Source organism: Peromyscus maniculatus, chromosome 7 (assembly GCF_049852395.1).
Source record: "Peromyscus maniculatus bairdii isolate BWxNUB_F1_BW_parent chromosome 7, HU_Pman_BW_mat_3.1, whole genome shotgun sequence".
In the NCBI taxonomy this organism is placed as follows: domain Eukaryota; kingdom Metazoa; phylum Chordata; class Mammalia; order Rodentia; family Cricetidae; genus Peromyscus; species Peromyscus maniculatus.
The window spans coordinates 87,342,114-87,358,104 of record NC_134858.1 but is presented as its reverse complement, the minus strand read 5'-3'; the positions used below and the strand labels follow the sequence as shown (position 1 = coordinate 87,358,104).

The following is a 15,991-nucleotide window of genomic DNA, read 5'->3' as shown; positions in this document are numbered from 1 at the left end:
CTCCTCCTCCTCCTCCTCCTTCTTCTTTTGGTTTTTTAAAACAGAATTTCTCTACTTTTGGTGCCTGTCCTGAATCTCCCTCTGTAAACCAGGCTGGCCTTGAACTCACAGAGATCTTCCTGGCTCTGCCTCCCAAGTGCTAGAATTAAAGATGTGCACCACCACTGCCAGGCCCAAATTTCTTTCTTAATTTCTATCTTGACTCATTTTTTTGTTAAGTGGAGTTTAGTTTCCTTGAGTTTGCAAGCTTTCTGTTATTTCTGTTGTTGATATCCAGCTTTAATCCATGGTGGTCAGATAGGATGCAGGGTGCTATTTCAATTTTACTGTATCTGTTGAGACTTGCTTTATGTCAAAGTATGTGGTCAATTTTAGTGAATGTTCCATGAGGTGCTGAGAAGAAGGTATATTCTTTTGTGTTTGAGTGAAATGTTCTGTAAATATCTGTTAGGTCTACTTGGTTTATGACATCATTTTGCTTCAGCAGTTCTCTGTTTAGTTTTTGACCTGTCTATTACTGAGAGTGGGGTACTAAAGTCACCCACCATTTCTGTGCGAGGGTCAATATGTAATTTTCAGTTGTAGTAGTGTTTTATTTTATGAACTTGGATGCCCTTACATTTTGGTGCACAGATATTTAGAATTGCAATATTCTGCTGGTGGATTTTTCCTTTGATGGGTATGTACTGGCCCTCTATATCTTGTCTGATTAGTTTTGGTTTCAAGTCTATTTTGTCAGATATTAAAATGGTTACACTAGCTTGCTTTTTGGTTCATTTGCTTGGAATACCTTTTTCCATCCTTTCACCTTGATGTTAAGGTGTGTTTCTTAGATACACCAGAAGGATGGATCCTGTTTTTGCATCTTTTCCATTAGTCTGTGTCTTTTATTATCAACGAGCAGTGTTTATTGATTCCTGTTATTTTGTTATTGTCATGTGGGTTTTTCCCACCTCTTTTGATTTGCTGGTCTGAGATTATTTTTTTGTTCTTTGTGTTATCTTGGGTGTGGTTAGCCTCTTGAGGTTGAAGTTTTCCTTCTAGCACATTCTGTAGAGCTGATGTGTAGATAGATGCTGCTTAAATTTTTGTCATGAAATGTTTTTTTTTTCTCTTCTTGTTATTGAAAATTTTGTCAGGTTTAGTAGTGGGTTAGTCTGTGTTCTCTTAGACTTTGAGTTTGTCCAGGCCTTTCTGGCTTTTAGAGTCTTCATTTAAAAGTTAGTTGTTATTCCCATAGGTCTGCTTTTATATGTTACTTGGTCTTTTTCCTTTGCAGCATTTAATAATTTTTTTTTGTTCTGTACATTTAGTGTTTTGATTATTATGTGTTGTGGAGAGTTTTCTATTCCAATCTATTTGGTGTTCTGTACACTTCTTGTACCTTCTTCTTTAGGTTATGATTTTGTTAAAAAACATTTTCTGTGCCTTTAGCCTAGGTTTCTTCTTCTTCCCCTATTCCCATTATTTATAGATTTGGTCTTTTCACAGTGACTCAAATTTCCTGGCTGTTTTATAAATAGATTTTTAAAGATTTAACATTTTCTTTGACTGAAGTATCTATTTCTTCTATCTTGTCTTCAATGCTTGAGATTCTCTCTCCCACTTTTTGTATTCTGTTGATAAGACTTACCTTTGAGGTTCCTGTCTGAATTCCTGAATTTTTCATTTCCTGTTTTCCCTCAGTTTGGGCTTTCTATTTCTTCTTTCATGTCTTGAAATATTTCTTCTTTTAATTCTATTGTTTGTTTATGTTGCATAGATTTCATTAATGAATTTGTTCATTTTTTTCTTTAAGTTCCTCAAATATATTCATAATAGCTATTTTGAAGTCTTTGTCTTGTGTTTCAGCCATATTGAATTTCTCAGGACCTACTTACTACAGTGGGGCTGCTGAGTACTGGTGGAGGTCTGTTATCTTGGTCGTTATTTAACGTGTTTCTGTGCCAGTGTCTAGGAATTTGGGTTTGGGCTGATTGTGATTCTGAGTGTTGATATATGTCTTGTTGGATAGCTGTTCTATTTCTTGATTTCTGTTGCCCTCTCTGGACATTAGAAATGTGTGATGGCTGTGGGTTTCCTAGTAGGGAATGCTTCTGAGTCCTGTCAGGTACAGTAATTGTTCGTCCCAGATGGAACATATTTCTAGGTATTGGAGGCTGAAACAAAGGAATGGGGATAAAATGGGGGAGAGACTAAAAGGGAAGAAGGAAATCTGGGTCTGCCATGAGGTTTGGCAGAGCTCCAGGGAGGAGAGTCAAAGGAGGTGGGCAGGACCCTGAAAGTGGTTTGCTACAGAGGTAGGGATGAAACTGGGTATTTGGAATTGGAGAACAGTAAGAAGAATGAATATTGCTTACTTGATTTCCAGGCCAGAGGAAGGGAGGCTGGATCCAACAAGAGAATTATACTATGATGATCAGGACTCTAGTAGCTATGGAATTTACCTTAGGTCAGGAGACTTGCCTATGGGGCTGCTATCATTGTTAGTCCTCAGAAGTTGGGCACTCCCTGGGTGGTGTCTCCTTATGGAATTTAAGTCAGGAGTCTTGCAGGTGGCTGTTATCATTGTTATTCTCGGAAGTTGGGCCCCCACCTGGGTGGTGTTTCCTGTCGTCCTGGAAAGTGGCTAAGGGAGATATCTAATTCCAGAGAAAGCCTTTCCTGAGGTTGTTCTCCAAATACTTGGAATGTGTATGTACAGAGAGTGATCAGTCCACACTGTCAGCCCTTCTTAGGGGAAAGTCAATTGGGAAAACTGTGAAGGCACACATGATTTTCATAACAGAAGACAGTTGATATATAACAAGCCAAGTAACACCAAAAACTCCTTGGCTTCCTCTGCAGGTAGTGACTTTGCCATAACCAGCTGAGTTCTTATGATATATTCCTGCAGCCCGCAGCAGGTCTGGACATGGTTTTAGGTTTAAATATAAAGCAAGTGGTATGTATAACTAAATAGTCCCAGCCAAGATGTGGTACTGCTCTCCATAAACACATTGTCTCAGGGCTAGTTCCTTCTACAAGGTATTTTAACAAGTTGTCAGAAAGGTGTGATATCTCTTTCTGGGAAACAACCTTTTTCTGGCTGGCTGGCATTAGGCTTCAGCCTTTTCCTTCTCCCAACATGAGACTCTTGGGGAAATTAGTTTGTTTCCATAGTTTCATAGTCAAAGGGAGAGAGATACAGGTCCCCCCACCCCCACCCGGTCTGTCTCATGTCTTCCTTTCCAAGGTGGTTTCAAAGCCCCACCGACTGCCGTAACTCCACATGTTACTAGAACTCAGAGTTCACACGAGTGAAGTGAGACAGTAATCAAGTCTTTCATCTGTGCTTTATTCAGAAAGCTGGAAATCTGAGAAGACAAAGACACAGCATCTCAAATGATCCACCTTCCTTGAGCCATCTCCAGATAGCACACTTTATAGGGAGTTAGAACTAAAGCCATTATTCATTCTAAAGTTTAGTCTCGTCCCTCTAGTCCAGTAGTCAATTTTTCTCCATAGAGTCATTTCATGTCTTTCTTTCTTTCCTTCCCCCCACACTTCTTCCTCATTAATAACTCTCCAGTGGGTCCCCAATTGCCAAGGCTACTGAGTCTCACATTCCTTACAAGGGGCTGTATAGGTCAAAGGTTGTCTCAGAACAAACAAACTTTTAGTACTGTGTACACACTGAGCTATTTGCATTGTGTATATCTAGATTTCTTTTTACAATATGAAGCACAAATGTGTCATTATGATATAAAATAAGCATCTCTAGTTGTTCCTTTTTCCCTTGCCGTTTCTCATGGTTAGTAGTAACTTTCATATCTGTAAAGCCTGTATCATATGGGAGATGGCAACCTGCCACTATGGGCCCCATCCAGTCAATTGTTAGCATGGCTTTTCACCAGTAGTGGAGCTTTCTGGCATAAAGCTGTGCCCATTGGAGCACAACATATATGCAACAGCAAACAGTTATGCTGACAATAAATAAGAAAATTGAGAAGGATGTTTCTTTGTCTTACTAGAAAGTAAGAAAGGACACATCGAAACTGAAGAAATCCCCTACCAAGTTAATTTTATGAACTGCCCTAACATTTTGTTAAATCTAAACAAATTTTAGTACATCCTATGAAAGTAATACAATATTTGGCAGATAAGGAACTTGTTACATTTCTTTCCCAGCCAGGGTGTTTGCATTTAATAAATCCCAAATCGGAACAGGCCAACACAGCTTGGCTCTAATGCTCACTTCACCATCACAATTTTTTTTTCAAGACTTGAAGAATGAACAGAGCCTAGATAAGCCTATGTTGTACCTTCACTAAAGAACTCATCTTTCATGATACTGTATCAAATTGTTGCTTTGGTACCTTGAATGGGGTTGAATGCTGTGTGTGTGTGGCTCAGGGCAATGCACAATCAGATTTTTCTTTCCTGTGTGTGTCAATAAAAAGAGTTTAAAAAGGTATTCAAGGAAATCTGTGTGATCATTTTAAGTGGTTCTCAGGTAGATTGTAAGACTGGCAGGTGAGACCTTTCCTTCAATTCTGAGGCTCGAAGCTAGCCTTGCAAAGTTTTGATTCTTGAGTAAGCAATCCCTACCACCAGGTGGCAGCAGATCTAAAACCTAGTCTGTATAACCAGTCTTGCTCAAAGGAGAAGTTCACACAGTCCCTGTGAACCAGAAGTGGAAAATCCCACAACAGACAGAAGCTAATGAGACTGCCTCGGCCTTGTTTTCTGCTAACACCAGCATGGACAGTTTGGGACTAGCACATTCAGCAGAACTACATGAAGATTCAAAAGTTCTCTGGAGTAATAAAGAGGTAGCAGGTGATCCGTAAGAATAGTCCTAATCCCCCCCTTGTGAGGACCAGTCTGCATAAGTAGCATTAGAGCATCCCCTTGGGCATCTTTGGTCTAGAACAAGTGCTGAATGTCATGGAGGTCATTCCCTGTCCCCAGGATGTCCAGGCTGGGAGGCCAGGCTTGGTGATTTCATCAGGATGCCTCCTGGAGGACAAGAGTTTCTGCAGCCCTCTGACCTGGATCCGATATTCCATAGGGGTGGTCATATCACTTGCCTGATTTGTTTTCGGTGTCTCAAAAGGGCTTGGCATGCCGTGTGATTGTAGAGTCAGTGCACACTTGCATGCTCTGATTTACCCCTGAGCAACTCTCTGACTTGCTCTTGCTGTTTCCAAAGTACCTCCCTCCTTCCTCAGACATTGTGTACTTAGGAACATCACACTGTTTACCAGGCATTGTAGTACAGGCCTGCAATCCTAACTTTCAGGGAGCTGAGGCAGGAGGATTGCTAGGAGTTTAAGGTCAGCCTGAGTCACATAGTGAATACCAAGTCATCCAGGACTATATAGAAGACCTTGCCCAAAAACCAAACAATAAGGAACATTGTTCTGTGTCCAAGAGGTGACCACTCCTGCTACTGAGCAGGAAGTGGTTTCTTTTGAGCCTCTGTTGTTTGTTGGTTGTTTTTTCCCTTTTGGGGGGCCCGCCACCCAGCTCCCAAATAAATCACCCATGGAGGCTTATTCTTAATTACAAATGTCCAGCTTGCTTCTTGCCAGCTTTTCTTAAATTTTCCCCATCTATCTTTTGCCTCTGGGCCTTTTCCTTTCTCTATTTCTGTATACCTTTTCTTTCCTTCTTAGTCCATGTCTGGCTGTGTAGCTGGGTGGCTGGGTGACTGGGTGGCTGGGTGGCTGGGTGGCTGGGTGGCTGGGTGGCTGGGTGGCTGGGTGGCTGGGTGGCTGGGTGGCTGGTCCCTGAAGTCCTCCTCCTTCTCCAGCTACTTTGTCTGCTCTCCTCCCAGATTTCTCTTCTATCTATTTTCTCTGCCTGCCAGCCCCACCTATCCTTTTTCTGCCTTGCCATTGGCCTTTCAGTTCTTTATTAGACCATCAGGTGTGTTAGACAGGCAAAATAACACAGCTTCACAGAATTAAACAAATGCAACATAAACAAAAGTAACACACCTTAAAATAATATTCCCCCAAAAGCCTCAGTTTCCCCATCTGTAAAATCATTTGCATTGTACCCATAGTAACTCCTTGAGAGGAGGTTCTGTCTTCACCACCTCCTCCAAGATCAGAGTTTAGATTATTCTGTACTTAGCAGGGAGGGGTCTCCCCTATATCATCCAAGCCTCCTGGCAAGCTAAAAGGAAGGGCAGGCCTGCTTAGGAAGATGGACCCTGGATGCCATCATGCAGGCATCCCCACAGTCTGCATGTTCACTGTGCTGATGCCTGTGTCTCTTGGGAACTGGAATGAAATGAGCAGCTTTGTGGGTGCTGTTCCTAGAGGCACCTTCTTTCTATGGAGGCTGACAGCTGGGAGGACCACAGGCTTTTCCCTTGATTATTCTAATAGTGACAACAACAGTAATAAAACATGCTGTGATGAGCCCTGCTTTCTCATGGCTGACAGCAATGTCTGCTTAGAGCTGCCACCTGCTGATGCCCACATCAACACAGTGCCAGATTCATAACAAATCCACTGTTGTGGGGTTGAGGGGACATCTTGCTGTGGGCATCTACTCTACAAGGGACCCTGGCTTTCCCCAAGCTGCCAGAGGCCAGTGTCTGCTTCATGCAGATGCTCTGTATATTCAGCTATTTGGGCTTAGAACTTGACAGTCCATTTCCCACCCTCACCTCCTGCTTTCTTTTTCACTTTCAACTCTTACTAGCATTGCCGGCCCCCCTGTCCTGTCCACCACCTTGAGTTGTGGAATTCTGACCATATCATGTGCTTAGGGAAGAGTGCTTTCAGCTATGGGGATAAGGAGCCTCCTTTCTATTATTCATTAACTTCCTTGGGCACCATATACTCTCAATCCTGCCACCAAAGTGTATTCTTTCTTCCCATTGACCAAAGTCAAATTCAAGAACATCAGTGTGGTTGAGTTTCTTTCCAAGGACCCCAAATCCTTCACAATACCAAGACCATCATAAAGGGCTCCAGGAAGATCACCAGGTGATACCTGTCCTGACTGCTTGTGGATCTCCTGTATGAGCTCCATGAACTGGAGAGTTACTTTTTATTCTTGAGTAAAGCAATATCTCAAGCAAAGTTATGAGTCACAGATGAAGCCTGACAGCAAACACAAGTCTTGTATAAGTTCAAGCCAGACAGAATGCCATCATAGAGAAGGGAAAGGGGGCCCAAAGTCCTGCCTCTTACTAAGAAGCTATTTGTAATCGACACCTTATGGGAAAAGGAAAAATCAGTTTTCTTCAATGGAGAGATGCTGGGTTTATCAACCAGGGAAGACCCCATGCTCAGCTGTAGTTGGGATGATTTTGTTTGTTTGTTTGCTTGTTTATTTTTTGTGTGTGGTCTCTTGTTAGTTATATTTTTGTTTCTTTTGTTTATTTGTTTTGATGTTCTTTTTTCTTTTAGAGAGAAAGATATTAAGAACATAAAGTTGGGTGGGTAGCAAGGCAGGGAGGTTCTGGGAGGAGTTGGGGAAGGGAAAGAATATGATCAAAATATAATGTATGAAACATTTTAAACAAAAGTATTTTTATTAGTTCTTTGAGAATATTCATTGTATTTTGAACATTATCTTCCCTTTCTCTATCTCCTTCTAGATATAGATGCCCTCTTCTATACCCACCCAATTTTGTGTTCTCATTTTTCTTAAAAACACATGGAGACCCACTAGTGTTCCCCATACAGTCTTAGGTATGTGGTCAACTGCACCCTTGAAGGCTCAGGGATCATCAAGGATGACGGAGCAGGAAGAGTATAAGAGCCAGGGGTGGTAGATGATTTCAAGGAAACTGTTTTCCAGACTCAACTGGGCAGTCGCACATAGGAACTCAGCAGCTGTGACAGCATGCAAAACATCTGCACAAGGTCAAGCCTGACAAAATCGCAGCATTGAGGCGGGGAGGCGGGTATGAGCTCCCACCCCTGGCTGAAGAGCTATAGGTAATTGATAGTTGCTGACAGAAGGAGAGCGAGTTTTCCTTAATGGGGAAGTTTTGGAGCTGTGACTGCCATTCACCTTATACCATTAACAAATGACCCCTGTGAGTGCTAGAGTTATCTCTCTGGCTTTTCATTTTCCCTCAGTACTTCAGTCTAATAACTTTTCATTTATCAGTTCTTGGTTCCCTTGACAAAGAAAGCTGCTTAGATTTCTTTTTGTTATTGTATTTAGTGCTGGGGATTGATCCTAGGGCCTTGCTCATGCTAAGTTCTGTCTTGAGCACTGAGTTATACTTCCCTATTGTTTGATTTTTGAGGAATTTGGGGGAAGTTCTGTATAGAATTTTGAAATTATTTGGCCTAATAACAGAATCACAAGTTATTGCTAAGCCTGAGTTCCAGGGAATGAAATGGGACATAACTAGTTTTATGTTTTTTTTGGGGGGTAGAGCTGAATCTTATCAATACAATAATGTAACTGTTTAAAGCTTCTGTGTGCAGGCACCTCTGCTAAATGCCATGAGCAATGCAGAAAAGATTCTGCTGGGGTGCCCATCCTTCAAACCACTCTGGACTGGCTCGGCAGACATTCCACACAATGCTGGTACAAAGCAAACTATCCTAAAAAGGCAGGTGTAGACAATAATCTTTGGAAGCTCACTTCTGCCTCGTGATATTGGGGAAGCTTCAAGCAGAGGAGATTGTTAACCTAGGTTTGGAAGAGGGGATCTGATGGTAGGATTCTGGATTGGAGACACAGAGAGATCAATGGTCAGCAGATGATGCGTTCTTCTAGGGGCCACAGAGAAGCCTAATGAGGCTTGATCAGGCATTTCATACTTGTATGCCTCCTCTTCTGCCTCTGATTTGTAACAACCCTGAGATGTAGGTAGGTCTAGCTGTAGAGGGAAACTCACTCCAGTGTGTACTTTACTGTACTGTTAGGATGCTGAGTGCTATGGAGCTATCTGGCCAGTAGAAGAATGAGGAACACTGGTTTCTGAAAGTACTTCTATGGGGATGGGCACATGAATCATTTATATTTAGAGTCCTAAGTGACATTTCTATGGCATATTAGGGAAAGTGTTTAAATTTCAAAGAATTATTCCAAAAAAAAAAGAGGTTTGATTAAAGAGGTTATTTGGCCTGTGTGGTAGGCCTTAGTTAGGATTGCCAGCTCCTGTAGCCTGCCTATGATTTCCATGTGTTTTCTGTAACATGTTTATCTTGGCTCTGATGCTTCTCTGGCTTATAAGCCTTCGAAACTGACTCACATTTCTGCAGCCAACTTGAGAGTTTCTTTAAAAAAAAAATACATGGGGAGTAAAGTTTGCAAACCAGTTTTGCATTTTCAAGTCTAATTGTTACTGCAGGAGCAGTTCTGAGATCCATAGCCTAGCATTCCAGTCCGATGAGCAGTTCTGAGATCCATAGGCTAGCATTCCAGTCCGATGAGCAGTTCTGAGAGCCATAGACTAGCATTCCAGTCTGATGAGCAGTTCTGAGATCCATAGGCTAGCATTCCAGTCCGATGAGCAGTTCTGAGATCCATAGACTAGCATTCCAGTCTGATGAGTAGTTCTGAGATCCACAGACTAGCATTCCAGTCTGATGAGTAGTTCTGAGATCCATAGGCTAGCATTCCAGTCCGATGAGCAGTTCTGAGAGCCATAGACTAGCATTCCAGTCTGATGAGTAGTTCTGAGATCCATAGGCTAGCATTCCAGTCCGATGAGCAGTTCTGAGAGCCATAGACTAGCATTCCAGTCTGATGAGCAGTTCTGAGATCCATAGGCTAGCATTCCAGTCTGATGAGCAGTTCTGAGAGCCATAGACTAGCATTCCAGTCTGATGAGTAGTTCTGAGATCCACAGACTAGCATTCCAGTCTGATGAGCAGTTCTGAGATCCATAGGCTAGCATTCCAGTCCGATGAGCAGTTCTGAGATCCATAGACTAGCATTCCAGTCTGATGAGCAGTTCTGAGATCCATAGGCTAGCATTCCAGTCCGATGAGCAGTTCTGAGATCCATAGACTAGCATTCCAGTCTGATGAGCAGTTCTGAGATCCATAGGCTAGCATTCTTGCCTGATGAGCAGTTCTGAGATCCATAGACTAGCATCCCTGCCTGATGAGCAGTTCTGAGATCCATAGGTGAACATCCCTGCCTGATGAGTATTCCATTATTCCACTGAAATACCAATGGAAGGATTTTCCCACTGTTTAAAACTCCACTTAGACTCTGCCTCCTATAGTTAGGGCTATTACAAGAGGATAAAGAAGAAGGCTTGGCTTGTTTTCTCTTGCCAGGTTCATTTGGCTGATAATATTTTAAGGACATAGCTAAGAATAGAGTACAATGCAATATTTCTGTAGCTATCACCCCAGCTCACCAAATTTAACCATAGTGATCTATTTGAGTTTCGCTTAAAGAAACCAAGTATTGAAGAGAAGTTGAGATCCTCTGTATACCAGTTGCTAGCATCAGTACATTCCTGTTTCCATCATCAATTCTAGTATCATTTCCAGGCATCTTATTTTATACTTTTACTTAATATTTGTCTCCATAACTATTATAAAGCATGGTATTATTATGGGGTTTCCAGCCATGTGAATGAAATAATGTTAATGATGTAATTGGACTTACTTTTCCTCACCATCTTTATTGCTTGCTTCTTTCTTTTTTTAATAATTTGTTTTTTATGTTCTTGATTATGATTTCTACATTTTTCCGTTTGGTTTTAGGAATGATGGATGCTTCCATTTATAAATGTTTGTATCTAATTTAAATATGTCTACATCTATAGTGTATATAGATTTAACTTTATTGAAGATGGAAACTATATCTCTGTTGTTCACAAAAGTGTGAGAGGTGACTTAGCGCATCATAATATTCACTTAGCTATTATTATGGAGAACTGTAGTTTACCTCTTAATATGAAATAAGATTTTAAAGTAGACATTCATCCAAGTCTATCAGCATAGTTTATCAAACTGTGTTTCATCGTTACTTCTATCACAAGTATCTGATCTGTATTTGAACACATTCTCTAAAACACCTAGTAATAAAACGTGTACTGGATTCAGCCTGTGAATGTTTAAAATGCTTTTATTTTTGTCCTTTCTCTTAAAGGGTGCAGTGTTTAGTAAGAATAATACTTTTAGGTGAATGCTTTGAATATGTCACTCAGTTCTCTTCTTGTTCAATTGTTGCTGAGAAGTCTTCATCAGTCTACCCATCAGTCTGCTTGGAAAATATTTTTTCTAGTGTTCACTGATATTGTTTCTGTTTAGGCAGCTCCTCAAGGAATCGAAAGTACATTGCCTCTCTGTCTTTGCCTTTCATATCTAACATTTTTATTGCTTCATCTCAGTTTTTTTTTTCTTCTGAATTTCAAAGCAAATTCTAAAGGTTGTCCTCCACTGACATTTTATTTCCGGTCAAATCATTGCTACTCTTTAAGTTTTATTTGCGTGGAACAGATATCTATGACTGTATAAAAAATCACTGTCAAAATTTTAGAGTATAAAACAATGATTATTTTATATTCCTTGCTGATGTGAGTCATGCATTTCTTCGGGGGAATGGCTTGTCATAGCTCCACCAAGTCTAAAGCCTGAGCTAGGAAGTATTGAGTGGCTGAAGTGCCCTGGCTATTGGGAAACCAGAATCTTCACTCACATGTCTGGAATGTGGGAAAACTAAATGGCTACACTAGATAGAAATTTTACCCTAAACATCTCTTTTTGACATCTTCATATGGCTTAACCAGTCTGATGGAGATGAATCCTAGTGTTCCCAGCTACAGCATGACATTATTCTACACAGAAAATTTGCATCCTAATGGAACTAAGAAATGATGTAGGAGAAGATGAGTGTAGGTAGCCGATTCTCTCGATGGAGTTCACAGGGATATGATTACCTACTGTTATTTGGGTTATGCATTTTGATGTTTTAAAGGACAAGCCAGTCCAGTATCTATCATTTGGAGTGAGCTATACAGTCATTAAAATTTGGGCAAATCCATTGACAATAAATTACTGTATGGCACATATTCTGCTTTCATGTGAAATAGTTTGTGATTGAAAATGGCTCCAAGGACTACAGATTTGTACACTTTGATATACAGGAAGCAGCTAAAAGAGCAATTGAAAAAGCTGAATGAGAGGCTCATAAATGAATTCACAGTACTTGTTGGAAGACTCAAGTCTCATGAAGAATGAGGAGCAGAACTTGGAGCATGGGCAAACTTGTTCACCAATGTGTGTATTGAGAATTTGAGAGAAGAGAATACAGGTGAGCACCTGAGAATGACGTTTGCAAGTTTGGACCTGCCTGTGGTGTGGAAGTAATAACTGATAAAATCCTTAAGCTGTGTGTGTAAGCACACAGGTACACAGGAAACTGTGAGTAAGACAGAAGGTGCTCAAGGGAAAATAAGTTCTCATTAGACAAGCTCAGAAAAGTGTGAAACGGAAGACGGAATGGAATCACAAATCAGAACAGATGTATTCAAATAAGAGCATCAGATACTCGTGTAGCTCTTTCCATGAAAAATCTGGATACTGGTAGTATTGAGAGTGAGTGCCTTGGAAGTTTCTCCTCTTGATAAAGGCACTACATTAGTGCAAGGGTTATGGTGGAGGGTACTTGCAGCAAAGGGGATGATTTTTTTTTGTCTTTTTCTTCCCCCAAAGGAACGACTAAAGCAGTTGTGGAAATGAGTGGTAGAGCTGTGGCCACCAAGCCACTGTATGTAGCTTTAGCTCAGGACAACCAAGAATATCAGGACGACTTCACCGAGCAGTATATGCAGAGGATGGCAACAGTGGGAGATGTGCCCAACCCTGCCATCAACCCTCACCAGCCAACATTTCCTTTAGGTTACTCTATCACGGTTATCATATAGACTTAGAACTGAGCCCTCATACTATCACTGCAGCCAAATTGCTTAACCAAGTCCTCACTTAACTAGTTAAGGTGCCAAACCTCACCCATTCCAGACCTCGCCCAGTACTATCTGCCCAGATGCTCCTAGATCTCTGTTCAGTATACTGCGACCAGCTCCATCACGGGTTCCACAGTCATATTAAGGTAACATGCTACTAATGCTTCTGTAGCTGTTCCTCCTGCCTACACCATTTCCCATATAAATATGCTATAGGAGTCTGCAATCCTCAGTAACTTCTTGGTGTTCAGCTGCAAGTCACTGTATGGCAGGATGCTGTTCTTGTCCAAGGTCAGGAACCTTCGACTGATTTCATGTCCCCTACCAAGAGCAAAAACTGAGTGAACAGCTGTTTCCTCACTCAAGCCACACACTCTCTTCTTGCTGGTGTGCTCCTGGATATTGATGGATTAGAACTCCTTCATATACTTGAGTTTCCAGAGTCTCTCCACTGTAAGGCTGCACCGCACTGCAAGGCTACCCAGCAAAGAGGCTGCCCAGAAAGCAATTATCAGTGTCACTCACAGCCCAGCTGTTTCAAATTGCTCTGGGACTAGGAAAGAAACTCGGGCTTCACTGAAGAAAAATATCGGAACACTGAAAAACAATAATATTATGAAAATAGAATTATAAAAGCAATTTGAAATAGAAAGAAAACGGTGTACCTTACAATCTGGGCAAATACTAGGCCCAGCAAACTATGCTAGTTCTAGAATACTTTATTTAACTGTAAGCAAGGGGGCTTGGCGGCTGGAGAGATGATGGCTCAGTGGTTAAGAGCATGTACTGTTCCTTGAAGAAGACTGGAGTTCAGTGTCCAGAACCCACACTTGGTGGTTTGTAACCACCTGTAACTTCAGCTCCAGGGGTTTCTGATGTCTCTGGCCGCTATGGGCATAAGTACTCACTTACACATACCTGCCACCTCGCCACCATGTATATACACATAATAGGAAGGAGGAAGTAATGCAATTACATTTAAATAAAAAATGTAAAAAAATTAATTAAAATAAAATAATCTTTAAAAATAAATCACACGACAGAGGTCTGGGGAATTGGCAGAGTGGGTAAAGTGCTCGCCATGCACATGTGATGTAAATGCTTAATACCAGGTGGGTGTGGCTGCCCACTTGTAATCCTAGTACACAGGAGATAGGGGCTCCCTGGAGTGAGCTCTGTGTTCAAATGAGATACCTTGTCTCAGATGTAGTAATACATCTGACTTTAACTTTGGGCTCCACAGGCATGTGTCCAAACATGTAAACATGCATATATATATATATATATATATATATATATATATATATATATATATATATATATTATACACACATGCAAAAAAAAATCCCAGAAGAACACAAACAAGCAAACATCCCACAGTAGCATAATTTTCTAAGAAGATGAATGTTTTACAGTGTCTGGGAAAAGCATTTTTCAGAAATACACAAATATTTAAAGTACCCTTTCCTACATTAAATTGGCTTACATAGTTGGGTTAACAGTGGCTGTGTGCAAGATGGAGATTCGGAGGTCGGAGATCACTACAGTTCCTCAGAAGGAGAAGCTGGAAATTCCCCAGCAAGGGGATCTAATGGTGTGCTCACTCTGGAAGAGTAGAACTTACGTGCTTTGGTTGGCTTCCTCCTTTCTCCATGTTTAGTCTACTGTCCCCCGGCCTCTGCCCCCAGCCGACTGAATGGTGGTGCCCACATTCAAAGCTGGTCTTTCTCCCTCAGTTATTATCTACTCATAAATAGTCTCTGGAAATGTCCTTGCAGGCAAACACAAGAGTATGGTACTACTCCCTTCTGCACCCCCCAACCCAATCAAGTTGATCAAGGTTAATTATCACAAGTCCACCTCTTGTCAACTTGACACCAGAGCCTGTCACCATAAGCCATAATTAATTAATTAAAAACAATGATGAGGCATCGTTCCATTTCACAAAGTATTACTAGCCTGTGTGCGACACAATACTTACTAATTCTTTCCTTGAACTGGTAGGAAAGTTTCTGGTGGATGCTTACTCTTTTTCTGAAATCCTCTATCTTAAATATGATAATGCAAACTTAATAACACATTGATTAGCTTAATTGATGCTATGTGGTAAAAGAGGAAGAGGAAAGAAAATGAGGACATCTGTTTAATCTAGGTATGTACAAGTACAAAATATTCTTAACAAAATAGGAAGAAATACTCCCAACAATTGCAACCCTCATACAGCCATGCGCATTAGTGCAGGTGCCTACGGAGGTTAGAGAAGGGGGATGGCCCAGGGGCTGGAGTTATAGATTGTGTGAGCTGCCTGACATGGATGCTAGGAAGCGAACTGGGGTCCTCTGTAAGAGCAGCACACAGTCTTACCCGCTGAGACTTCCTTACAGCACCAATTAAAGAATTTTTTTTTTAAAGAAAAGGTTTCAACTATAACCTAGACTGACCTAGAACTCACCATGTAGGCCAGGACACCCAGGAGCTATGGCAATCTTCCTGCCTCAGCCTCTTGAGTTATGAGATTAGATGTGAGCCACCTTATGTGGGCCTGGCTTTAACTGCATATTTTACGTGATTCCATTTTCTCTCATTTGTGAGTGAGCTGATTATTCTTCCTTTAAAACCCCTTTCAGTGGTTGCCTTCGAGTTTGCAATATACATGTACACGGAATCCACTTCTACTTTCAAATAACGGTGTGCTGCTCCATGGGCAGCTAAACCACTATATAACAAACTGTCCTTAACTCTCTGCTGACGCCCACTTTTCATTGGTGTAGTGTATTTCATGTCATCCTAAGCACACACAGCATATGGATATTCATAAATTTAATTATGAATTGTTATTTTGAAAAATCTTTTAACAAATCAACTAAAAATAATGGCTGTTTTATATTATCCTCTCATACTCATTCTCTAGTGCTCTTCCTTTTTACAAAGATTTTATCTTTATTTTTAATTGTGTGTGTGTGTGTGTGTGTGTGTGTGTGTGTGTGCACACATGCATGCACACACAAATGCAGTTACAGCAGATCCAGAGAGCACATTAGGTGGTTGTGAGCCACTCATCATGGGCACTGGGAAACAAACGTCAGTCCTCTTCAG

General features: G+C 41.1%; 1 pseudogene; it reads left to right on the top strand.

Annotated features, from left to right (window-relative positions):
• LOC121831176 (polyadenylate-binding protein 1-like) overlaps positions 1–13,452 on the top strand; it is a 31,095-nt pseudogene extending 17,643 nt beyond the window's left edge.
• The last annotated feature ends 2,539 nt before the right edge of the window (positions 13,453–15,991 follow it).